The sequence below is a fragment of the Schistocerca piceifrons genome, chromosome 3 (genome assembly GCF_021461385.2).
Source record: "Schistocerca piceifrons isolate TAMUIC-IGC-003096 chromosome 3, iqSchPice1.1, whole genome shotgun sequence".
NCBI classification, from domain to species: Eukaryota; Metazoa; Arthropoda; class Insecta; order Orthoptera; family Acrididae; genus Schistocerca; species Schistocerca piceifrons.
This window is the reverse complement of record NC_060140.1, coordinates 676165744-676193311: the sequence shown is the minus strand read 5'-3', so window position 1 is coordinate 676193311 and position 27568 is coordinate 676165744. Positions and strand designations below refer to the sequence as shown.

General features: G+C 43.1%; 1 non-coding gene across 1 annotated transcript; it reads left to right on the top strand.

Moving 5' to 3' along the window:
* Positions 1–3280: 3280 nt before the first annotated feature.
* Trnat-cgu lies at positions 3281–3355 on the top strand. The gene has a single exon. It is a non-coding gene; the product is annotated as a tRNA-Thr (tRNA).
* Positions 3356–27568: the final 24213 nt, after the last annotated feature.

Below are 27568 nucleotides of genomic sequence, written 5' to 3'. Positions count from 1 at the left end.
TTGAAAATAAAGTATAGCGATCGAAGACTGAAACGCCATATTTTATTAATGAACGATCGCGGAATTCCCATTCAGACAATTATGTCTAGTTTTGATAAATATTGTACGACCTTGACGTGGTGAATGGACATAGTTGACAGTGCCACAACTGTTGACTGCCGAACGTGTGCAGTCATGCAGACTGAACAGCGTGAATGGCGTAACGTACAACTCAAACAATAGCCGTCGTACTGCGGTTGATCTGTCATTTGTAGCCGACTCCCAGTTACGTAAAGACAATTACAGGTTACTGATACTCTGTACGTGTCACCAGAATATACATTAGCAACCATTTTAAAGGATACCAAATGTCCCTTTGGAACGCTGTTAATGGCATAGAACCGGTACCAGCTGGCCACATGACCTTTCACCGCTGGCGTAATGTATGGCAGTGAAATGATGTGTATGTGCCAGTTGGCTGTATGGAACCATAGATGGAGCTACGTGGGATAAAGGCACAATGAAATAAAGGTGCTCTCGTTTGGACGTGCCAAAAGCACACCTTGAGTTAGGTTACTCCATTTACTGGTCTATCCACGCGGACTACTACACGTGTCTACAAGGAATCGTCTAACAATCGTGGACAGGGGATGGGTATCACGTCTTGTCAATGACAACTGGTTTCAGACTCGGCATGAATAGCTGCTACTAGTGGATACAGGTCCATTTCAAACAATTTCCTGGTGGATGTCGAGGAAAGAATTGCACCCAATGGTCGTTTTGAAGTCTGGCACTTTGCAGTGGCATATCAAACTCCACAACTGAAATAAGCCAAATGCAGGAACTATGTCATGGTTGACCTGAGGGCTGTAACGTCGCCTGACGTGCCCAGAATTCGCCTCTTTTCAAATGATGCAAGGTTCTGAGGTATTCCAACGGCCTAATGGGGTGCTTAATCTGCAGTGTGATGAGTGTAGTTTATGGCGCAGGTGGATCTCTGATGTTTTGGGGATTTTTCTACCGTGACTGGAGTCTATTCATTTAGATTACAACTAAAATGAACTAGTCTGTTCGTTTTAAAATTCTCGTTAGTGAAACGTTATCCGTTACTCTAAACGTTTATGGTGAGCGTACTGTAAACACTCTCGTCTTCTAAGATGTGAACAATCTGGGCTACGTGTGCGTTCCTCACTCTTACGAGAATTTCACAATCATTATGGGCTACAGAACAAAAATTTCCATAAATAAATTTATCTCGCTACAATTGTGATAGATATTATAAGAACTAATTCTATAAAATGCTCTTATAGACATCAAGATTTTCTCATTGGCATCACCAATTACATTTGTCGCAGCACAGCAGCTCACGATCGGATCAGATATAGAAGGAGAGTAAAAAGTGTAATAAAGTGATTGTTTTCGCATTTCGATACAGGCCGCAGTTGTAAACCTACAAATAATATGTATTTACTGTTGACATTCGATTATCTCCGAGATTCAGCATTTTGAAATGTGTTTAGTTGAAGGTATTTATGCACTTCCTGATCGTGAACAGTTTTCTTAAGTACTTGTCTGGTGTGTGTAAGTTTATCGAAATTGATGTTATAGCGTGCTGTAGAGTATTCTTCCCCGTTCTCTAGGCAACAGTACTAACTGTAATAATCACTGTACTTTGAGCATTCCTTATTACTACATTCTTGGTCAAAAGTTCGAACGGAGCGAAATCAAGGCCTCCTAGTAAGTACCCAAACGAAGAAGAAGAAGAAACAATTGAGATATCAAGTTCAACAGCGTGAGGTACAGTTTTCCAAAGAAAGATTTAATTGCTTGGAAATGATCTGAGTAGTTAAAAATTCGTTGATAATTTCAGGGAAATATTTTTCCGAATTTTCGTAGCGACGTGAAGAGTCAGAAACAAACAAATGTAACCCCAAACTGAACAAAGTGACATCTGTTTTTGCACTTTAGTTGTTTAAGACCAAATATTTGACAAACGGGAGTAGGAAATGAACAAATTTGCTACCATATTGACCAATGCAACTCTAATTTTTAAAAAGAAGCATTTAATTATTTGAAAGTAATCAGGCTAATTAATACAAACTTACTTACTGATTTAAGGGAAAATTGAAATATTTCGGTAACACATCCTTTCTCTTGACCCATATACTCCTAATGGTTTACTGATCAACATTAAAATCACAATTCTTTCTTTATAAATCTTGAAATTAAGAAAAACTGAAAATACGATCAAATGTTTTGTCAAGCGATATGACTAAAAGAACGAGATAAGATAAGCTAGAGAACCATTTGTCTCACCTTTGAGTAATGCTGGAAATCATGTACGGCGAATGAAGTGCTGGTGGAGAAATTAAATTTCAGTGTTTAAATTAAACTATAAAATTTTAAATAAAATGGTTCATTGTATACACCGTGCAGTGTGCTGTTTTGTGGTCTTGACATATTTCTATGAATTATGACCGAAGTTGTAAACGTGCTCCAACAACTTTTCAGTCTCAATAAAGTTTTTGATAGAGAATCCATCAAATACGAGGAAAGAGAAAACGTGTAGCCCAAGAATTATTGTCTCTCTCTTACAAATGCTGACATCATTGTTCCTGCTCACTCAGTTTTTCATAAAAAAAGCATGCACAAAAAAACCGAATAAGTTAAACCATAAATCAGAGAGCAGTTACAATCTAACTGCGGATTCAACTTAAAGCTTTTTGTACGTCACAAACGTACGAGCATTCCAGCTACTGCTGTTTTCAGTTTCTGATTTTAAGTAACTCAGAACCGGATTTTGAATAGCAATGTTACCCACATTTTTGCATCAGTGTTCGAATTGATGTTTTCGAGAGTTCTAGGAAACATTCGTCCGGTAGTATTGTTCACCACACTCAATGCTGTTGTATGGTTATGACTTAATTCTCTCATCTACATAAGCAGAGGTGAAAACGGCAGAACAGAATGAGATTTTCACTCTGCAGCGGAGTGTGCGCTGATATGAAACTTTCTGGCAGATTAAAACTGCCGGACCGAGACTGGAACTCGGGACCTTTAGTCTCTGCCCGGCACACAGTTTTAATCTGCCATAAAGTTTCATATCAGCGCACACTCCGCTACAGAGTGAAAATCTCATTCTGGAAACATCCCCCAGGCTGCGGCTAAGCCATGTCTCCGCAATATCCTTTCTTTCAGGAGTGCTAGTTCTGCAAGGTTCGCAGGAGATCTTCTGTAAAGTATGGGAGGTAGGAGACGAGGTATTGGTAGAAGTGAAGCTGTGAGGACGGGGCGTGAGTCGTGCTTGGGTAGCTCAGTTGGTAGAGCACTTGCCCGCGTAAGGCAAAGGTCCCGAGTTCGAGTCTCGGTCCGGCACACAGTTTTAATCTGCCAGTTAGTTTCAAAGCAGAACAGTTTTAGAGCCGGAAAAGTAGTTCTCTACATAATTGTACAAATACTAGAAAAATAGGTATTTATGGTGAACGTGCTAGTGCATGTCTTCGCACTACTGTTGACAATAATCTTCTTGTTCACTAACATTTGCGAACAGAAAGAAAATTAATCGATTAAATGGATGCAAATTTCGATCAGACAGCAGTTGGAATCGGTTGCAGAGTTTTTCCATCTCAGATGTGTGTACAACGACATGCATAGCAATAGGAACGCTATCGGTGAAATATTCAACCGCTCCATTTTACATATCAGTAGCAACTAAAGTGATAGAATATTTTACCACCTAACTTCACATAGTAGTAGTATCCCAAGGCCACGCAGCGTAAGATTGCACGGCCTACATGCTCCATGAAGCAAATATCTTCCAGTACTCGTTACAGTTGTAAGTGAAACATTGTATTTTAAATTCTCAATCGGAACATTGTTTACTATACATGATTTAGAGAACCAGTCAAAGGCATATGAAATGTTTCTCTACAATTTTTCTTCCTTCTAAATAAATGACTTGATAGAACATTTTAGCGTGTTATTTTTTCGAAACCGCTGTTATTTCGTTGGTCTCTAAACACGAATTACTATTACTTGATGTATGAATTTCCTCAGGGAAGGAGGACAGTGATGGGTGGGGCGGGGGTATAGAGGGCCACGCAGTAGGCTGGCAGAAGCTGTAGAGGTGAGGTGCAAGAGGAACAATGGGGAGGAGGAGATCGACGGAGAGTGGGGGTCGAAGAATTAGAGAGTGAAGGGGAACAGATGAAGAGACGAGGAAGTTGGGAGGAGGAGGTGGGGGGATGTGGGAGGAAACGGTGGACAGAGAGAGCAAAGAGAAGGAGATGTGTGCAGTAGTTGTCCAGCGCACAATTAAGAAAAGCAATGTATCAATGAATTGAAAAGCATATCCACAAACACAATAACCATAAAAGGGACTGCATAAGTAATTTTCAAGTAAAACGCAATTTCAAGCGATCGCTATCATCTGCTTTGTCAATGGCCTTAAGCGAAACTTAGGAGAAAGATTAAGGTGAAGTTTCAGTGACAGTACAAAAATTACGAGAGGAAACTGATGCGATTGGTAAATTGTATCTGAAATGGCTGAGAAGAGACACGTTTTAAGTAGCTTAACTGACCACAACATGAATATGGACAGCAACATAGGCGACACACTGCTGCGTATTGTTGACCATCTGAGAGCATAAGCTCTGATCCAAGAAAAACCCAGTAGGGTGAGACAGCATGTTTCACCTGCTACAGTTAATTGTAACATGGAATATAATACCTACGCCGGCAGTAATGCTGAAAAAAGTGAAAATAAATATCTTGTCGCTATAGTCTGATCCTCTAAACTTCTAAATGTGTCTTAACCATTGCATATTTGGGCATCGGTAATGTTTCCATAAAGAGGGATTTAATCAATATGTTGTATCCCATCTTCAAGCAATAAATAATTGACATTCCACGAACTAAGTCTCCGATACATCTACAGTTAGCCAAGAAAAGAGGTAGGCATCCTTCGCGTCAATAGAAAAATATATAATGATAAATTTTATAGTCAGGAAGAACGTTAATTATGGTAGTGATCTGTCCATAACCAAGATCGAAGCAGTTTTGATACACAACAAAACGACCAAATGCTTTCAAAAGTTCTCTAAATAATTTAGACAGCACTGAGAGCTGCTTTAAGGCAACGAAATTAACGAGAAGAAGCAATTCTTTGGACACAATCATTAAAAGAGGGAATCAGATTGAGACACGAGCACTCTATTACAGAATGTAAAAAGTGTTTTTTCAGTTACAAGAGGTCAAGTGACCTGGCAACCCGTACAATAACACACGCGTTACACTGAATACTATGGTACACCTGTACTGAATAAGTAACGGAGCCTACTTAGAAACAACTACAATTCTGTAACAAAACTTAGTATACTAGCAATAATAATTATATAATACTCCTGGAATCCAGGAAGAGAGAGAACATACAGCCCCATAACAAACAGGGCCTGGCATGCCGTAACTCCACCGTTCGGCCGCACGAACTCTTCCTATCGGGCGCCGAGTATAAAACGGCTAGGCGGGTAGGCGTTCCGTGGAATCCATCCCCCTTGATTGTGGATCCTGGTTCTCTCTAGCATGCAGTCTTCTGCGGTGCTCAGCATTCTGTCGTTCTCGTGGGCCTTCCCAAATAAGGCTGGACCGACAGTTTTCCATGAAACCGCATCCGGCGTGTCCAACTGCAACAGATCGGCCAGCTCACTTTTCTTAACGGCTGCACACTCATCCACTGCCGCTTAGGGTTGCCGACAAATTCACTCGGCCCGCTCGTCGGGTGGTGGCTCCAGGATCCCTGTGATGTGCCCTCTTCTCCGACGCCCTACGTTCTCACTTGCAGCCGTGCGGGGTGTGATAAAGGGACTTGCCGTGACGTTACAAATTTGAAGCCGATGTCCACCATGTCGTGTCCCACCTTCATGCAATTCAAATATGGATGAACGAAGATAACATCAGTTTCGTCAGTCGGCTTGGTTACGAAAGCAGCCATTTCACATCACATATGTCTCTTCGTGGTTATTCGAAACGTTAAACAACATCAAAGTTGTTACATTAAGGAAGAAACACGCGACGTATTACTGCATCACATATCCATTTAAGCCCAGAAAAAGTCTGCGATTGCCTTCCTGACACTGTAATTCAGGAAGGTATTGTAACATTTACTATCTGAAACAACTTTTGCGTGTACACAACACCAATTAAGTACAAGAAGCTATTGTAAACAGTAGTCAGCCAATGTTTGTTGGGGAATATGACATGGCAGCGCCGTCTTCAAACCGCAAGTCTGCAGTGCCGTCTCCCCTTAATATACACTCCTGGAAATTGAAATAAGAACACCGTGAATTCATTGTCCCTGGAAGGGGAAACTTTATTGACACATTCCTGAGGTCAGATACATCACATGATCACACTGACAGAACCACAGGCACATAGACACAGGCAACAGAGAATGCACAATGTCGGCACTAGTACAGTGTATATCCACCTTTCGCAGCAATGCAGGCTGCTATTCTCCCATGGAGACGATCGTAGAGGTGCTGGATGTAGTCCTGTGGAACGGCTTGCCATGCCGTTTCCACCTGGCGCCTCAGTTGGACCAGCGTTCGTGCTGGACGTGCAGACCGCGTGAGACGACGCTTCATCCAGTCCCAAACATGCTCAATGGGGGACAGATCCGGAGATCTTGCTGGCCAGGATAGTTGACTTACACCTTCTAGAGCACGTTGGGTGGCACGGGATACATGCGGACGTGCATTGTCCTGTTGGAACAGCAAGTTCCCTTGCCGGTCTAGGAATGGTAGAACGATGGGTTCGATGACGGTTTGGATGTACCGTGCACTATTCAGTGTCCCCTCGACGATCACCAGTGGTGTACGGCCAGTGTAGGAGATCGCTCCCCACACCATGATGCCGGGTGTTGGCCCTGTGTGCCTCGGTCGTATGCAGTCCTGATTGTGGCGCTCACCTGCACGGCGCCAAACACGCATACGACCATCATTGGCACCAAGGCAGAAGCGACTCTCATCGCTGAAGACGACACGTCTCCATTCGTCCCTCCATTCACGCCTGTCGCGACACCACTGGAGGCGGGCTGCACGATGTTGGGGCGTGAGCGGAAGACGGCCTAACGGTGTGCGGGACCGTAGCCCAGCTTCATGGAGACGGTTGCGAATGGTCCTCGCCGATACCCCAGGAGCAACAGTGTCCCTAATTTGCTGGGAAGTGGCGGTGCGGTCCCCTACGGCACTGCGTAGGATCCTACAGTCTTGGCGTGCATCCGTGCGTCGCTGCGGTCCGGTCCCAGGTCGACGGGCACGTGCACCTTCCGCCGACCACTGGCGACGACATCGATGTACTGTGGAGACCTCACGCCCCACGTGTTGAGCAATTCGGCGGTACGTCCACCCGGCCTCCCGCATGCCCACTATACGCCCTCGCTCAAAATCCGTCAACTGCACATACGGTTCACGTCCATGCTGTCGCGGCATGCTACCAGTGTTAAAGACTGCGATGGATCTCCGTATGCCACGGCAAACTGGCTGACACTGACGGCGGCGGTGCACAAATGCTGCGCAGCTAGCGCCATTCGACGGCCAACACCGCGGTTCCTGGTGTGTCCGCTGTGCCGTGCGTGTGATCATTGCTTGTACAGCCCTCTCGCAGTGTCCGGAGCAAGTATGGTGGATCTGACACACCGGTGTCAGTGTGTTCTTTTTTCCATTTCCAGGAGTGTATATAGGCAACCAAAGGAGGGGGGGGGGGGGACTCTGATTGGCCCAAAAGAAAAGGAAGCACTTCCCTACCCTGTGTCAAAGTAACAAAGCTGCAATCGGAAGGGGACGGCCGGAGGTGAGCTGTTGCGTATCGGGCGTAGATCCCGCTGATCACGGTACATATGCGTTATCAGTTAAATTTTAACACTGTTTTTTGCTTGTTAAATGAAACTTTCATTTGTTTGGTATGATACGCGATTTCAGAACGTGGTAATCTACATACGGCGCAGACGGATGAAAAGTGGTTGTGCAAACATGTTTTGTAAACCACCGCAAACGAAATTAGTAGAATTAAAAATGGCATCCTTCGAAAATCGTGCGAACTATTATTCACCCAGTAACTCTTGCCAGGTTTCACATCATTCTACACCGTGACAGCCATGCATCCAGATACTGAGGTCCACGCCCACAACTTGCACTGTACGGAGGGGACATCATCATCTGAAAGAGGCAGCTCAGCTTATGTCGGGTACCTACAGCGAGATAAGACATACGTGCGTGTTTCCCCCAGCAGCCTTGCCGAGCTCAGACGATCTGTTAGCAATAAGTTCTGTGAACGGTCTTGCTAACGACGCATGGAGAGTGTTGAAAACTCCTGGAAAATATGGAAAAACCACTTGCTGTCGGAGAAGATGTGTTCATTTAAGATTCATGTTGGTTAGTATTAAAAGGCGTCTAAATCTCAATATCTAACAAAATAAAGGAAATCTCACGGAGATCAGGGCAGTTGTACGTTTATGATTGAATCTGTTGCCTACTTTGTCTTCCCATATCGCTGAGCGAATGCAAGACGTTGAATTGTTAGTAAGAAAAAGATAAACGGAAACTTGTGTAGGGAAGGCACATTACCCCCTGCTTGACGTTAGTTTTCAGTGGATGCAGTGTGTGGGGGAAAACAAAGTCCTACGATTAACGAGACTGGCTGCAGCAGTGAGCGCTGCTCCACCTGAGCCCAAACAGCCGCGTACAGTTGCTGGCTGTCAGATGAGATTTCCCAGGGCGGGCTGCGGGAGGGCACTGCCTTGCAGGAAAGGAGCAAGGTCGCTTCCGGCAATCCATCACGGAGCGTCATATTTATTCCACTGCGCGATTAATCCTCGGCGGCCCTCACGTGTCGATAAACGCGCCGGAATCGTGCTAACAGGGGTTTGCTGGTACCGAAAGAGGTCAGGAGTCTCGTTCCCCAGATGCTGCTAAAATAAAAAGATGAGAACCATCTAACCAAAAATAGAATCGAAAGCGAACGCAAGTAAAACAAAGAGAAACGAAAGCGCAACTGGAACGCTGTTAAGAATTGCATTACTGAAGTTTTTGGGGACAATTACGGAGTGACGTCAGCGAGGTAGAACGACGTCTATTGTCTCACTGTCGCATCTGTGAGACAGTTCCAAGCAAAGAAAGTCATTAACGACACTTGCCAGATGCTGAAAAAGGTATTATACATATTCGCAAGAGAACAATAAAAAAAGGTCCTCAGAAATGACATTATGTGACTTTTCCTGTTTCACAAAAACTCGTCCGATCTGAGCAAAATATCAGAAAACCTCGCTCGTGTTTCCGGACATCGAAGAGAAACCGCAAGGAGAAGCATACGTTTTGTTAAAGAATTGTTAATAAAACTACACAAACCACTGTAATTAAAATGTAAACTCGTTTTCACGAATAAGTGATGGCATTCTTTTCACTTCAAGTAATTGTTCAAAATGTTCAAATGTGTGTGAATTCCTAAGGGACCAAACTGCTTAGTTCATCGGTCCCTAGACTTACACACTACTTAAGCTAACATATGTTACGAACAACACACACATCCATGCCCGAGGGAGGACTCGAACCTCCGGCGGGAGTAGTAATTGCTCCGTCTGTGAATTGCTTAGAGAGAGAGGAAACCGAATAAGTCAGATACGAAATTTCCTTGAAAAGATGAAAACAGGCTGGTACAATACATAAACATGTGAGGTTCATATAGACGTTAGGCAGAAGAATCTGCTTATACATAAGCGTCACAATCCAAATTTAGAGGCCAATACAGTAAATTTGTACAGTAATTAATTGAAAGACTTGGTACGAAGAGAGAAAAAAGTATTACCTAAAACAGAGTGTTGGAATACTATTTTTGACATCTTCGGATGCACTGATAGCTTAACTCATGACATAGCGAAAATGAAAATGGGAATGATAACGAAAGTGTCTCACAGTACGTTTCATTGTGTCATCCGATGAACTTAGTTTTGCAAAACGTCATATTACAGTACAACATCATTCCACTTCCATTATATAGAGCACAATACGGAACAAGTTAATGATGGTATAGGGGCATAAAACAATTATCATTACCAGCAACTGAATTAATCCGTAGTTAAAGTGCATCATTTTACCAAGTTATCCGATTAATTGCGTAATTTGGCAACAAAATTATCTAGTAAAGAATTACAACTCTATATTGAAATACGAGACACTGTTGGTGTTGTCCAACTTCAAGATGTTTCCTAACTAACACTTTTGCGCTCACAAATACGAAACTGACTTGTTTTCATAATTTGTTAATCCAAAGGAAATCCCATGGAAGTTTTGGTAAAAACTCTATGGTGACTCAGCTACGTTTGTCGGTAGTTTGTCAGTACACATTACATGCCACTAATGGCGAAACTACAAAAATGGCATCAATAACCTATACAACACGAAAGATTTTATTGGGAATTGCAACAATCAGGATAGTTTTGTAAGTGGATATCCTTTCTGTGGTGAGACAATATTCGTACAAATCTTGTTGTTAATGGGAATTATAAACATGCAGCCACGAGGAGGCAGTGGCATCGAGTACGAGGCGACGTCAGCGTCTTCTGGAGCCAACGAGGAAGGCTGCGCAGTGTTCCGAGCATGAAGATACACTCCTGGAAATGGAAAAAAGAACACATTGACACCGGTGTGTCAGACCCACCATACTTGCTCCGGACACTGCGAGAGGGCTGTACAAGCAATGATCACACGCACGGCACAGCGGACACACCAGGAACCGCGGTGTTGGCCGTCGAATGGCGCTAGCTGCGCAGCATTTGTGCACCGCCGCCGTCAGTGTCAGCCAGTTTGCCGTGGCATACGGAGCTCCATCGCAGTCTTTAACACTGGTAGCATGCCGCGACAACGTGGACGTGAACCGTATGTGCAGTTGACGGACTTTGAGCGAGGGCGTATAGTGGGCATGCGGGAGGCCGGGTGGACGTACCGCCGAATTGCTCAACACGTGGGGCGTGAGGTCTCCACAGTACATCGATGTTGTCGCCAGTGGTCGGCGGAAGGTGCACGTGCCCGTCGACCTGGGACCGGACCGCAGCGACACACGGATGCACGCCAAGACTGTAGGATCCTACGCAGTGCCGTAGGGGACCGCACCGCTACTTCCCAGCAAATTAGGGACACTGTTGCTCCTGGGGTATCGGCGAGGACCATTCGCAACCGTCTCCATGAAGCTGGGCTACGGTCCCGCACACCGTTAGGCCGTCTTCCGCTCACGCCCCAACATCGTGCAGCCCGCCTCCAGTGGTGTCGCGACAGGCGTGAATGGAGGGACGAATGGAGACGTGTCGTCTTCAGCGATGAGAGTCGCTTCTGCCTTGGTGCCAATGATGGTCGTATGCGTGTTTGGCGCCGTGCAGGTGAGCGCCACAATCAGGACTGCATACGACCGAGGCACACAGGGCCAACACCCGGCATCATGGTGTGGGGAGCGATCTCCTACACTGGCCGTACACCACTGGTGATCGTCGAGGGGACACTGAATAGTGCACGGTACATCCAAACCGTCATCGAACCCATCGTTCTACCATTCCTAGACCGGCAAGGGAACTTGCTGTTCCAACAGGACAATGCACGTCCGCATGTATCCCGTGCCACCCAACGTGCTCTAGAAGGTGTATGTCAACTATCCTGGCCAGCAAGATCTCCGGATCTGTCCCCCATTGAGCATGTTTGGGACTGGATGAAGCGTCGTCTCACGCGGTCTGCACGTCCAGCACGAACGCTGGTCCAACTGAGGCGCCAGGTGGAAACGGCATGGCAAGCCGTTCCACAGGACTACATCCAGCATCTCTACGATCGTCTCCATGGGAGAATAGCAGCCTGCATTGCTGCGAAAGGTGGATATACACTGTACTAGTGCCGACATTGTGCATGCTCTGTTGCCTGTGTCTATGTGCCTGTGGTTCTGTCAGTGTGATCATGTGATGTATCTGACCTCAGGAATGTGTCAATAAAGTTTCCCCTTCCAGGGACAATGAATTCACGGTGTTCTTATTTCAATTTCCAGGAGTGTATATTAAGGGGAGACGGCACTGCAGACTTGCGGTTTGAAGACGGCGCTGCCATGTCATATTCCCCAACAAACATTGGCTGACTACTGTTTACAATAGCTTCTTGTACTTAATTGGTGTTGTGTACACGCAAAAGTTGTTTCAGATAGTAAATGTTACAATACCTTCCTGAATTACAGTGTCAGGAAGGCAATCGCAGACTTTTTCTGGGCTTAAATGGATATGTGATGCAGGGAACTTGGTGTTCCAACAGGACAATGTACGTCCGCATGTATCCCGTGCCACCCAACGTGCTCTAGAAGGTGTAAGTCAACTATCCTGGCCAGCAAGATCTCCGGATCTGTCCCCCATTGAGCATGTTTGGGACTGGATGAAGCGTCGTCTCACGCAGTCTGCACGTCCAGCACGAACGCTGGCCCAACTGAGGCGCCAGGTGGAAATGGCATGGCAAGCCGTTCCACAGGACTACATCCAGCATCTCTACGATCGTCTCCATGGGAGAATAGCAGCCTGCATTGCTGCGAAAGGTGGATATACACTGTACTAGTGCCGACATTGTGCATGCTCTGTTGCCTGTGTCAATGTGCCTGTGGTTCTGTCAGTGTGATCATGTGATGTATCTGACCCCAGGAATGTGTCAATAAAGTTTCCCCTTCCTGGGACAATGAACTCACGGTGTTCTTATTTCAATTTCCAGGAGTGTATATGTTGCCTTTTGGGATCGACCAATGGCCACCTTATTACATGCCTGTTGTAATGCCACGCCACCAGTAACGCTGTACGCGATGCTCTGTGTCCCCCTTAGGTATCACTCATTGAGTACCCCCTGTTAACATAATCATTGTATTTTGTTATGAACGTGGTTTTGTTTTGCCAATGTCTGATTCTGATGACGCTCCTTTCGTGTCCAATTTTTATGCATGCATCTCCTCTGTCTCTCCTCTCTTTCTAATTTCTACTGTCTATGTTTTATCTTTTACGGTTTGAGATGTACGGTCACACTATGTATTCTGTACTTTTAGTTTACACATTTTTGTGACGTGTCACAAGACGCTACAATTTTAACGTTTGCGTAGTACCCAGTAACATTTCTTAATTTAATATGGATGTGACGTGTGATCTCCCACGACTGATTTCTGTGATACTAAAGGAACTTAGCCGGCCGAAGTGGCCGCGCGGTTCTGGCGCTGCAGTCCGGAACTGCGAGACCGCTACGGTCGCAGGTTCGAATCCTGCCTCGGACATGGATGTGTGTGATGTCCTTAGGTTAGCTAGGTTTAACTAGTTCTAAGTTCTAGGGGACTAATGACCTCAGCAGTTGAGTCCCATAGTGCTCAGAGCCATTTGAATCATTTTTGAACTAAAGGAACTTATTTAAAAAATACAGTCGTGATCGCACTTAAGTTGTTAATTTTTATTTTTTAGGTTCCCAGAGATCGTGATCAGATCTATATTCCTTGACGACAGTAGGAATCTCCAGCGCGGAGCGGAACCGTCTGTGCAAACATGGAGAACACTATTGTCTTTATTAAATAAATTATAATTTGAATAGATTGCTGTATTCCTGGGACAGTCTTCCAAAAATTTTTATACCACAATATTTTATATGTTTCATAAAAATCTGGTTAGCAGAAAATCGTTCCTCTATTTGACGTAAGCGCATTAGCGGATGTAGCATTCTGGTACCGGATTATAGTGTCACAGACGGACTGTCGTAATTTTGATGAAAATATTGTACTTTCCTTCTCCTGTGTTACTGCCTATATTTAAATTTGAGACATATATTTATATTGCTGTTCAACATCTAAATTTTTTGTTTCTTGTAGCTTTAAACATTGTTTGGCACCGTGTTACTCCATAATTTAAACAAACATTTTATGTAACCTTTACCATTTGTATTAAGAATTATTTCTTTCATTATTAGTTGGTTCACAGCCGTCATGATATAATAGATGTACATTAATTGATCCGCCTTGTCACTTCTATACATGCTGTAACAATACGCGGTGGCAGAAATGTGTTCTTGTTTCGCACTCTGCAGAACTGTGTCTTTAGTCAGTGGATGATTGTCCGACACGCAACTTAAAACGCCAGATCTACGGGAAGCAATCGCTCCAGGATAGATGTAGTACAGCTTGTGTGAACTGATTTCAAAGTGGAGTTCTATGGCGATCCATTATTATGTTTTATAAAATATTACGAGCAATTTATTTTTTGCCTGATGTTTGACTTTTATCATTGCGAACCGCTCAAGCTGAATGCAGAACTATTGATTATTATTTCTTACAGGCTCTGCCTGAGCGGAGAGATGTGATCTCAGTTTTGGTTTTTATTCTCCTCCGTCAACTTGTGTTTATGTGCTGTAAAATAAAACGAAAAACAGTTTTCGCATAACCTTACGAGAATTGAACTACACTGTAGAGTGGTAAGGTAAGATACATCTCTTAATGAAATATGTATTCTGAAACAGATCATGTATGTTGTACAAATATTCAACATCAATAACGTGCCGCTGGATATAAGTTTGTAATGATTCACATAATGTGCACTGCGGCTGCGTCACTTCAAACTACCGTCGTCAGCAACTATGAAAGGATTAAAGTACGATAGAAATGGACTATATTATAGTCCGACAATCAATTTCCGATCATCTTCCATGAATTAACATGGTACAGGGCGCGACAAAAGTAAGTTAATCGAAAATGCGGTACTGTATTGTGTATCTTTAATGGTCTGTACAAATTAATTTGTCCTACTCAGAACGTTCAAAGTTTGCTCCTCTATTATTCAGACATTTAACACTACGTTTGGACACTGACCTCCATATCTAGACACATTACTCCCTACTGTTACAAAAATTTGTTTCAAATTTTGTAGTAAAAACATTGCATTTCAATAGCCTCCACCTTCAAAAAATCCATGGTACGAGGTCCGGACATCACTGTAGCCAATAGATTTTTCCCTAACCATCCTATTCACTCTAGAACGTTGTCGTCCCCTAATGGTACCAGATGAGACATTTTAGCACAGATTAAAGTACAGGGATATTATCTAATTCAATAATAAATACTCTTAAAATGTGAATATACGTTTCCACCGTAACGATCTCAACAAAAACATGGTCTACAAAACTCATTTGTTGCATATACCAGCCGAAACTGTCACTCTAGGAATATTTAAATCCTCTAACATAATAAACCGCGGTTATTCGGAAGTTCAAAACACGTGATTTTGTTCTATTTAACTTAAAACTTTATTTTTCAAATTACGGGTTTGTTTTATTAAGTTAGGATCACCTTCACCGCGATTCACTTGATAGCCACTTGAATCACATCTTTGATTAGGATAATCCTCATTTAGTCCTTGTATTAATGTAGGCTTATAAGGCTTAGCATGTAATGTTTTTAATATTCTCCATAAGCTGTATGAAAATTATTGTTCATTAGGAATTCTACTAGCATGTTTGTTAGACAGATGAACGAATGCATTTGCAATGAGCTGTAGATATTTCTTCAGTATCATTAATTTTGGGAGACCATTACGTGTTAAGTCAGCTACAGATTCTGTCACCTGAACTTTGTGAAACTTCGAGTGAATCTGTAAATAGCTGATCTGCATGATGGCTGTGTATGTGGGCATTTTCAAAAAAAGACCGTCGTAAATCTTCATAATTTCGATCGAATTTCCATATGTATCATTAAAACACGCTGTGTTGTGTAGACGATTATATTTCATAATGAACACATTTTACGCTAACAATGAATGCACAAATGACGTCAGCTCTCATATTGTCACTTGTTAATAACAAACAAGTTCTGTTACCACTCTTTAATCAACTTACACTGCGCAATAGTTTCATGATTTTGCAGTGTATGGGATATCACTTAATAGCTAAAACGTGGCCATGGAGAGAAATACGAAGTGGTAAATTGACTTATACTGCATCCAGTAGTTCTATGAAGTTTATTACATTAATCGTATTAAACAAGTCATTTATGGAATCCTCATGGAGCTGCGCTGAGCAGAGACTTACTGAGCTACACACTACCCGTATGTACACACATACTATGGAATACAAGTAGTGTATACATTATACGGGTAATAATGGTAGAAAACGTGCAGATAGATGTAACTGTAGATTATTTTCCCACTCGTTGCGTGCAGAATTGTAAGATATATTGAAACAGCCGCAATCCGAAAGACATCCAAAGCAATCCACGTAATTGAAAGCACTAGAAGCAATTTAAAGCATTCTTTTTTTTGTTTCTTGTTTTATTGGCTATAATCATTTCAGATCGTCTGTATGTAATTAGCTTTTAGATGTAGATATTGTTAATCATTGCTGCATTGACTCATACCCTTAGTATTACTCTGAAAGGATTGATAAAAGTTTAACACATAGTCAAAATTTAATTTATTGTATGTACTGGTGCACTTTATTTAGACATACAGGTGGGCAGGTTTCTGAAAAGGAAGAAATATATAACATTAATAGCAAGTAATATAGAAACACTCCTGTAGATTAATGGTGGCTCCACTGCGTGTAAAAAAACAGTAGGAACAGAATCAAAAGCAGAGGGTTATCGTAAATGAAGGACCCATTTTCAAAACTTCATATTTATTCAAGTGAAAAACCAAAATGAACAACCTTTATAACAATGAAAAGAGAAAGTTGCAAAGTTGGTTTTCATAATGTTTGATTTCATTTTAATAAATTTAATAATTTGTAATGATTTGTAATTAATTAGTTTTTAATCATCATTTAATAATGAGAAATTTGATAAATGTTGTAAACGTTCAGTGTGGCTACCGTTTGCTGTACGACAAACATCGACGCGGTAGCCAAACACGTCACACATACGCGAAGGTGTATCTACTGTTCCTGAGTGCACATAAGTAGTGATTCGGTTCCACAGATCATTCAGAGTGTTTGGTAGAGGTGGGACATAAATATCTTCCTCCACATAACCCCATAAGAAATAGTCACAGGGTGTGAGATCAGGAGATTTCGGTGCCAGAACTGCAGAGTCAGGTTCTCAAATCCCGTGTGTCCGATCCAGCGCTGAAGAAGGGAGTCATTCAAAAAGTCTCATATATCATGGTGCCAATGGGGTGGAGCTCCATCCTTTTGGAAAATGAAGGCCGGGGAATCTTCCATAACTTGAGGGAACAGTCATTGTTCCAACATGCCCAGGTACTTAATTACCGTTACAGTCATTTCTGCAAAGAAAAATGGTCCATAAACCTTTGTACAGGATATGGCACAGAACACTTTGATCTTAGACGAGTCTCTTACGTGGTGCAATGGTGAATGTGGATTGAACATTGTGACTATTGACCTTTCAACTAAGGTGGAACGTCGCTTCATCGCTAAAAATTACACGCTGTGGAAATGCGTCAGCCTCCATCTTTCCTAGCACATAACCAGAAAATGTACGTCGCCTCTTTGTCTCATAGGGTTTGAGAGCCTGCACAAGTTGCAATCCGTAGGGCTTGTACAGCAAACGCCGTCTCAGAACTTTCCATACAGTTGACTGGGGTGTTCCAATTTCTGAACTGGCTCTATTCGTAGACTTTCTGGGACTGCGCGCAAAACTTTCTTGAATCCGTCGGACATCATTCTCTGACACAAGAAGTCGGCCTGTTTAAACTGCATAAATCAACCGTTAATGCTTTTGCGAGTTGGTGATTGAATAGCGGCGAATTTGGTACGAAATGCTCGCTTCACTGCAATTTGGAAGTCACTTTTAGCGCACTCAAGTACGCAGAAAACCTTGTGCTGCACAGTCGCCATCTCACTCACAAGTGACAGGGAAACGAAATAACGGCGCTATTGTCGTGCGAACTCTACCGGCCGCTTCTGAAAACATCAACGCCCGTCCGCCGCCGCCCGCCATATCTTTGAATCTTCCTCGTTTCATTGGTATAAAGCTTGTTCATTTTAGATTTGTACTTACATACGAATTTTTGAAAATGGGTCCATCATTTAGAATAACTTTGTATATTCCGTTGTGTGACCATAGTAGTCATAGGAATAAGTCAACATCTAAGAGAACAGAACCCAGCACCCTGTGACTGGAAGTTCTTCATCAGAAATCAGCTTCGAACTGTCCTACACCAATGGTTGCGTACATGTTGACAGTGTCATGGTGACTGCATCGCGGCACCCTGTGATTAGAAAAGCAAATCTCCTTGGCTTCCATCCTGGAAACCTCTTTTTTCAGAAGAGCCCACCTTCGACAGCATCTACGAGTTGGCAATGCCGTTGTAACCACATCCCTGGGCCCTGTGACTGTAAATGCAAGTATCCTCAGAAGAGCCCCGCTTCGATTTCTCCTATAGGGACTGCTGCGTACTTCACACTGCCGTTGAGGTCGCTTCCTGGCATGCGATGTTTAGAAGTGCGTCTTCAGAAGAATCCCACATCGGGTTCTCTTACAACAGAGGCTGCATGAGTAGTGACACTACAGCGGTGACTGCATCGTGGCACGGTGTGATTAGAAGTGCAGGTGACTACAGAAGAGCTCTCCTTTGACCTCACAGCATATGTCTTGAAAATACCGTGACGGGATGCAGGCATCATGCTGTGTGGAGCGGCTAGTAGATCAACACCAACGGCATGGTCTAGGGCGTCTCTCTTTTCACCTACACCACTTTCTATACAGCTTCCTTAAGTACTATTAAAGCTCTTCATTGCTGCCTTAACCAATGCCTCATCATATTGTTTCTTCTTCTTGGGAATGTCTCCCACGTCTTCATCACCTCGCCGATTCTACAGTGAACTTTTTCATTTATCACTCGCACTAAATCCAATATCCTAAACCAAGCGGAACAACCTCGATTAAACGTTAATAGTGGCAAAGTAGGTATTTGATCCCCTTCAATGCAAGATCCTGGTGCACCGACCTCGATCAAAGTTAAAGGTGGGAAATGACCGCAGTTGAGGTTGACTGTGACTCAGGCCCGATTTTATAGAGATAATCAGGGTTTATAAGCGTAAAATATTAAGGCAGCTCTGCGTTTCGATGTTCTGAGACAGACTCAGGATGTGGTATACAGTACCCTAAAGAAAGATGAACGGAGAATATTTATTGATTTATGAATGAATGTTACTATAAGTAGTACTGAATTGTGTCTCCAGATGTGAGCACATTGCCTGTTATTCAGCATCAAGGAGACCACACGACAACAGGCTTTTTCTAATTTTTTATATTCATGGAACTTGAAGTTCAAAACTAAACTATACCTCTACCAAATCAGTTCGACACAACCATCAAAAAAATTTCGAGGAAATCGATTTCAAAGTTTTCCGATCACGGTTAATATGCGAAAATAAGGTAGATTTTTTTTCGATAATTCTAGTGGCTCTGTGTCAGCATGATTGTTCGCTGCGTGGGGGCGGTGCTTGGGTTCGATTCCAGGTGAAATCAAACTTTTCAAGAAAGATGAAAGTTCTGTCAGCATTTAGGTGAGGCGCGAAACACAAAAAATAAGAAAAAACATTTGTAGTTTTTTAAGTGTGCAATATTTTGCAGAAGTACGATAATTAAATTTTTTGTTGGGAATGAAAATTGAATTTCTGTATGGAGTATATATTTAAAAAAAAAAGAAGTGCACTTTTCATAAAAATCCAATTAGGTGTGTTAATTAGCATACATTTGATGAATTTCATATTTAAATAACTTAGGCATTCGAAATGAAAGGGAAAAGCTGAAAAAGTAGTGACTGAAACGAGAGGCTGTACATTTTCTTCTTTTATACTGCAGCTTTCAGCCACTTTATTTTCAAAAACTAAGGCTTTCCCACCGACCAATTCAACAGGTATAGTACATCCATATCGTACGTCGAAAAACTGGTGTTGTTCTTTCGTTTTCCATTTCACGAAACATAAACAAACGGACTAGTAGCGCGGCATAAAAACTAATCCGCTTATGGCGAAAGTGAGAGTATGTGACAATGACAATGTTCGTGAGCAAATCCATATCTCTACTAACATGCCGGCCGGAGTGGTCGAGCGGTTCTAGGCGCTATAACAAAATGGTTCAAATGGCTCTGAGCACTATGGGACTCAACTGCTGTGGTCATCAATCCCCTAGAACTTAGAACTACTTAAACCTAACTAACCTAAGGACATCACACACACCCATGCCCGAGGCAGGATTCGGACCTGCGACCGTAGCAGCACCGCGGCTCCGGACTGGAGCGCCTAGAACCGCACGGCCACCACGGCCGGCCCTATGCGCTACAGTCTGGAACCACGCGACCGCTACGGTCGCAGGTTCGAATCCTTCTTCGGGCATGGATGTGTGTGATGTCCTTAGGTTAGTTAGGTTTAAGTACTTCTAAGTTCTAGGGGACTGATGACCTCAGAAGTTGAGTTCTATAGTGCTCAGAGCCATTTGAACCATTTTTCTACTAACACCTCGACATCTCCAGGGCGCCTGCCACTGCAAAACATAGAGCTGTCAAGCGCACGGTTGTGTGATGATGTTTTTCTGAACGGCGACTGACGGTGGCGCAACGCAGAGACATTTTAAACGCCGGTTACTTTTAACCGTGATCACGGGACCTAGGTTATCTTGCTTTTTCACCGAGTATGGTGCATTCTGCAACCAGTGCAGTGATTTATCACCAGACGTCACACATATAGTCGCACCCCACTCGACAGCGACAGATCAAGCGACGTGTTCCTCATACGACAAAAATTGAGCGAAGCATCTAAAATAGCTGTGTACGTAGCCAGCGCGAGGCGACAAACGGGCGAACGCGACGAGAGGGAGGAGTCAGGCTTATGACAGCGGAGTGGCCCCTACTTGGAGACAGTGCCGGCACCGTGGGTGGCAGCGGGCGATCTACACCTGGCGAGCGGCGGCTGACGAATAGATGTCACGCCCTCCGCTGTTATCGTCTTCTTCTTGTCGAGGAGCTGCGAAACCATCTGGTCTCGCAACGTGAGCCTGGAGAGACGAGTCGTGTTTGGTGGCCAATAACACAGATGAGCGGCCCTGCGTGCAAGGCCGATCTCTTCCTCATATCGGGCAGTACGCCAGGCAGCGGCGGAACCTAGCAATCGTGGCACCTGCTCGTGGGACACCACAGGTGGTTGCCTGCTAGTAACTTGGCAACCATGTACGCATAGAGCATGGGGCAGCCGCACCTATGAGTTGCAGAGGAATGGGACAGCACAGACTTCGAGAGGCGTCGGAGGAGCTGAGTGGTGGTAGGCAGTTGCCAACACGAGCGAGCGCTTGTGAAGGATACAAGTGAGGACCAGTTTGTCTTGTCTTGGTGTCCAAGAAGCCTCTTCTTTGCTGCTTCCGGTGAACATGGACTAACGGCAGCGACTTGGGCTGAGTGTCGATCTGGCATACAGTGCCTCGCAAGAACCACTGCGAATAGTTTTCAAGAGCGCCCACTATATGGCTGGCTGTATGTAGCATGCATGGGCAGGGGATCTTTGCAACGTTATCCATAGCCTTACACTGACGTTAACTGCTTTCGTGTGCGGTCGGTTACGTCGGGTTACGAGTCTCCTGGCTAAAATTATTTCGTACAGTTCTTGGAATAGCGTAGGTGTAACGAACTTCTTGCGTTTTTGTTGCTCTGGAAGAAATGAGTGGGGTATAATGGCTAGAACATCATTGGTGACGTTTATACACGTCAACGTAATTTATAAAATTCACAACTGTTACAATTAAATCAAATCACCTCAATTAAAACGCAAGATGAATTTTGTGGCTTTCAAAGTTATTTGAAAATCGGATTAATAAAACTCAGCAATTAAAAACTTAATGATAATTAGTAGAAGTCTTTCGTGTTTCAAATATTTAATCAAGCGTAGTAAAATTAATCACTAGGAAATAGACTGTAATAACTTCAGACAAAATTTAAAAATAAATTCCAAATTTTCTCCTGTCAGAATAATACGTAATAATAGAAACTAACTCCCTGCTGCACCACAATTGTAAAGCGTGGCTTTAATTTGAAAATCCCGGAAAAAAATCAGGAGGAATGTGGTCACGCTGACTTCTGTTTAATAAAGTACATCGGGATGCCTTAGATGCCTTACAGCTCGAGGACAACCTGGGGATTACTGTGGCATCCACCTTCTATAACACACAGTAACCAGTTTTAAATACAGGCAACGCTATATTAAAACACTTTATGTAAGGTTTCAGCCGCAGAGGGAGCGGACTGTACAGAGTTTACTAAATCCAACTCAAGCAGACACCGCCCAAACGGAATACAGTAAACAATACACCAGAAACAATAGCTTAATCTCCGCAAATACTATGGTGCTGCCCCACGATGCCAAAGTTACGTTACACGGCAATATGCTTTCAGTTGTGTGACAGACAAAGAGAAATTTACAATGACGGAATGAAACGCAGATATACAAGATGTCTCTTCTTATAAAGAAAGCTGTATGGAAGGAAATACGTTTCAGTACAAAATGTACGGATTAGCACCTTCGAATTAGAAAAAAGAAAGGTCTTAAAATGCCAAGGTATACGCAGCAGTTATGCTGGAAGGCTTAACTGTGCAGACAGTTAAATGAGACGCTGAGCAGAGTACTAAGTTTAACAGTCAATACATTAAGAAAAATAAATTACTGCTGGTAGGACCTAAACAAATTGGCACCAATTTCACTCCAAGCAGTAACGAATTCGCCGGCACACCAGCATTAGAGGTTCTCCGAACAATTTGGCACTGTTAAGCGGCTTGAAAATTACCAAGCAGTACGTAATAAGTCGCGCTCCATGTAATAAGGCCTGGACCGATGTTAGGATGAACAAAATGCCAGCGTAGACACGAGCGGTGGCCGTGGCAGTCACTGGTCCAACGGAGAGCCACAGCTGACAGCAAGAGAACCGGAGCGACAGAAAACGGCTGAAAACTTGATGGGAAGACGGGAGTAACCCGATCCCCGTCGAGGGACTTCTCCTCGCGTACATAAGGATGTGCCCAGCACGTCTCACATCAGTAACGAGAGATGTACACGCCGCTATCGGAGGCTCACAACTCGACGCGGCTGTCCCACCTTCGCAAGCCCGCCCCCTCCCCTATGCCTCGAAGCCGCGCCAGGCGCTCACTGACAGCCACCACACGTCCTGGCAGCCCTACCACACTTCCACCTTCCCTGGCAAAGACCAAATGTAAATACGTGACGCGGCTGCCTATCGTGACACGGGTGAAAAGCGTGAAGCGAATTTGTTATTGTGATTTTGTAACGCACTCGCACCTTGACAATAACAATGTTTTGAATAAATTAGTCTAGTAGTAATAGTAATGTTAATAATTACTATTTTCATTTCATTTTACATTTGCAGAGTTTTCACTAAGAAAATCTTGATGACTATAAGGGAACTGAAGCGTGACAAGGTTGGAAAGGCTCAAACTGCCGCTCAGAGTTATTTGGAGCTGAATACTTAGAAATCACAGCTTGGGGAACCAGGTGAGGTTCCACTGTTGCGGTAACATCCAGAAGCTTGAACAATAAGAGACGGTCCACAATGGTTTTGTGGAAAGACGGGAGCGCCGGGAGAGCATAACCATTACCTTAAGCACGACACTACAGTACCTGTGTTATCCCGAATTACGATGCAATGTGCCTTTGGATATGTATGCACGTCCAAAGGAACAGGCATTCCAGCGACCAAGTGGTTGCGGACTGCACTACCATCACCTATATAATGGGATGACGACAATGAAAACCACTTGCCTGACCGGGTCTCGAACTTGGATTTCCTGCTTTTCGCGATCGTTCGCCATTCAAAAAGCGGGAAATGTGGATTCGAGTTCCAGTCAGTCATGGGCTTTCATTGTCATCATCACATTAGACAGCTGATAGTTGTCGATATTCGCAACTGCGAATACATTTCATGTACAGTCATGCTCAAAAGTATCCGAACTATCTGAATTGCATTCCGCCTGATACGCATGCAACCCACATAACGCACCTGTCTAGCAGGTCCTCTAATCGCTCCTTGGTATAGTCGTTTGACTATTGAAAATGCTTCAGACAAGTCACCACTAGAAATCTCTGCACTTTATCACAAGAACTCAAGATGTAAAGTAATACCACGATACTACAAATATCAGGGAACACCTTATCACAGATAAGACTGTCCTTAAGGATTGTAAGCTCACATTTATTGCAATAAATGGCATGCCTGAAATGTTACCACTCTCATTATTCATCAGATAGGTAATGCACGTCGTAAGTTCGTCGTATTCATGATTTCCTCTTCAAAGTCACATGCCGTACTTGTTATTTAACACAAAATGACATTAAAAATTTAAGTTATTCACGAGCAGCTAGTTGAGAATATATATGAACTTCAAATGTCACGACGAAACGTCTCGTTCTGCATATGGTTTCAAACACAGGTCATGCAGACTAAGATATCATGACTGACGGAAACTAACACTCAATCTGGACTAGGCATACATAGAGTGATATACCTCGACTATAGACGGTATCAGTTAGCAAATATCAACATTAAATTACATATCGTAAACATTTTTAACGGACGCGAATTCCTACCCAACAACGATTGTCCGTGTTAACGAACTACGAGAGATGTTAAGTATTGCTTCTTTACAAGTAACTTACTTGAAATGCCGTGAGGTAAAGCTTATTGTTGGACAGGGATTCGAACCCAGAACCTAATCGGATTGTTATCGAAGCATAATTAACTGTGACATATGGGATTTTCTTGGCACTAGCTAGATGTTTTAACTGAAATGACGCGACGAAATATTACTTTTTTCCTTCACACGTCTCAAACCCAGCACCTATCGCTGTTATATTCTGGAGAAAACGAACGTTAAATATGGGTTTATTACACCAGGAGCGACATGTGAGCATTTTTGAACTAGAAATAATATGGCGAAGAGTTCAGTGCTGACTGGGAATCGAACCCCAAACATATCGTTGTTGACTACAAACAAAGAGACGTCAGCTACCGAATTTTTCTCCATCAGCAGCTCGGAATAACATCCTTGAACTTACAATGATCTCTCAAATAGTTCTGTGTCTCACTGGAAGTCAAATATGTCAGATATCGTTAGTGGTGACAACGAATGAAAATGCATTAACGATCACAATTATTAACCACCAGCAGATAGGTACTCTCACGCCAGATCCTGATAATACATAATGAAAATTTTAGTGCTGGGCCAGGATTCGCACCCATTCACGCGCAATATGTGGACATGTTGAGGAATCTGCAGTTCTGAACAAGCAACAAACTGTGCCGAGCTGTATTGTTGCGAAGGGATCAAATTCCGCGTTAAGGGCGGTCTGAGTGCATTCCAAGCTCAGAACCAATTTTATCGACATACAGAAGCTCAAATAAAAGACGGAATAAGTGTCGTGTGATCCTACATAGCGTTTGTTTCATCACTAGAAATAAATAACTAGTATAAGAAACGTTACTGGTGATAGAGTGCCAACATTTCGCCACTCCTGACGTTATTATGGTTCAGCGAAAAGTCTACTTGGTAGAGAAGGAATATCACGTTTAATGTGAATTTCATACCACAATGCCATTATACTTTCTTCACTTGACGTAGCCAGAAGAGAATAGAATCTGTCTCTCCGTATTAAAAATCGTCGGCAGAAGCTGGAATCGAACCCAGACCACCATCATAGGAACCTATAATCAATCCAACAGACCACCAAATGTTCTCCGCTGAGACTCATTTTTCTATCATACCACCGCTGCGGCACACTCGATGAGAATACTGACACACGGGCTACCTGTGGTGCTCTGCAGCATGTTCAGTACATTTATTTACTTGGTTGACCGAATCGCCATGAACTAGTTGCCTCGGCGATCCAGTACATACATTCGACTCCATTTTGTAATCACCGAAATAAAATCACTTAACTGCCACCTACACAGAACTGCCAACAGTGTAGGATGCAGAAATTTAAGTAGGAAGTGTTTCTCTCCATTAAAGCTACTCTATTGCGTTATCTGGTTGGTGAAAACGTCGTGCAGTGAAAAGAAAAGCTGTAACTGTGTGTCTCTCAGAAAGCTAGATTCGGCCATATGCATTATCTCACAGCTCCTTGGAAATCAGATGCTCTGGAGGACCTGTTCTTGACTTCAGGAGACGCTGTAGCTACATGACAGCTACTAGTGTTATGGTAAGCGTCGCGCGCTGTGGATAAAACGTCGCGAGTTTGTAGGGAAGCAGCCTACTCACGCTGTAATAAATTCACATCAGTTTCCGTTGTGTGCCAGCCAGTCTGCTGTAACTAGCTCTGACGTCATAAATGTTGCGCAATACCTTAAAAATCAAGCGAATGAACTAAAACTTTTCTAGCATGTCAGAAATAATACTAAATTAATGTGTGTTAAATATCAGTTCGATAACTTCAGCCATTTCCGAGATTTGGACGTTTTTCTGGAAAAATCATTGGCGCAACAGAAAAGAGCTAGAGACTTCAAAATTTATATTTAGATTCATCTTTCATAATGATTTAATAAAAACAGTACTTTGGATTTCACAAATTAAGATTTTAGTGGAAATTCATAATTTTCTGGTTTTCGTCTCAAAACTGAAGGAAGCAAGATAGATTAAGTAGGCTAGTAAATAAGGCTAGGATGTTTAGATTTAAATAGGTTGGAGGTCCGCTATGATTATGAAGATGTGTAAAGTTTCTTTTTAATACCTATAAAATTATAGCGATAGCGGATCTCAACAGGGCCAGTTCAGAGCTCATCTAGTGCGTGCAGGGCAATTAAATTAATTCTCTCGCCTAAAGTATTTAACTTAGCCACGTCAAAATTTTATTATCAATACTTACCTGCGTGCTGAATGCACGTTTAAATTAAGAGCTTCTTCGGCCATCAGCCAAAGAAGCTATAAATTATTATGTAACTTGAAGTGGTGCGTTACTAGCCCAGCAGCTAGTCGGGAGAGCGGATTTAATCAGGCGTTCCCTCAGCCGTCCGCACCGCGGCTTTATATATAAGAACACTGCGCGAGGAAGCAAGGCCCCAGTTCTCTCCAGACGCTGAATGACACGCCATCTGTGTCGGTAGTCGCGTCGCATCAGTGTATCTGCTACAAACAGCCTCGGGTGCCGTATTAAGTTACTAGAGATACGCGGAACCATGAAGACATTTTATGTGAAGTGTTAATTCTGGGATGATTTTCATTAACTAGCTTCAGTTTGCGTATTGTCGTATTTTTCACGTGCCGTCGCGGGACAGACATTCTACCAAATATTTAGCGTGGCGTTTGATGAAATATTTTCATCAAATTATGGCGAGCATTCTTTTTAACATTTGATTCGGACATTTATAGTTGCATCAGCGCATTAGCCTCTGAACTGTTCTGTTAGTTAGGTTGTAGGGATACTTGTGGTTTTTATTAGTGAATTTCAGAATATACTCAACTATTTTGGAAAACCGTTTTTGATTAGAAATCCCGGACAATCTCCTAATTCCTCAGAGCTATAAGCTGCAGCTAATAGAACATTCTCAGGTAAAG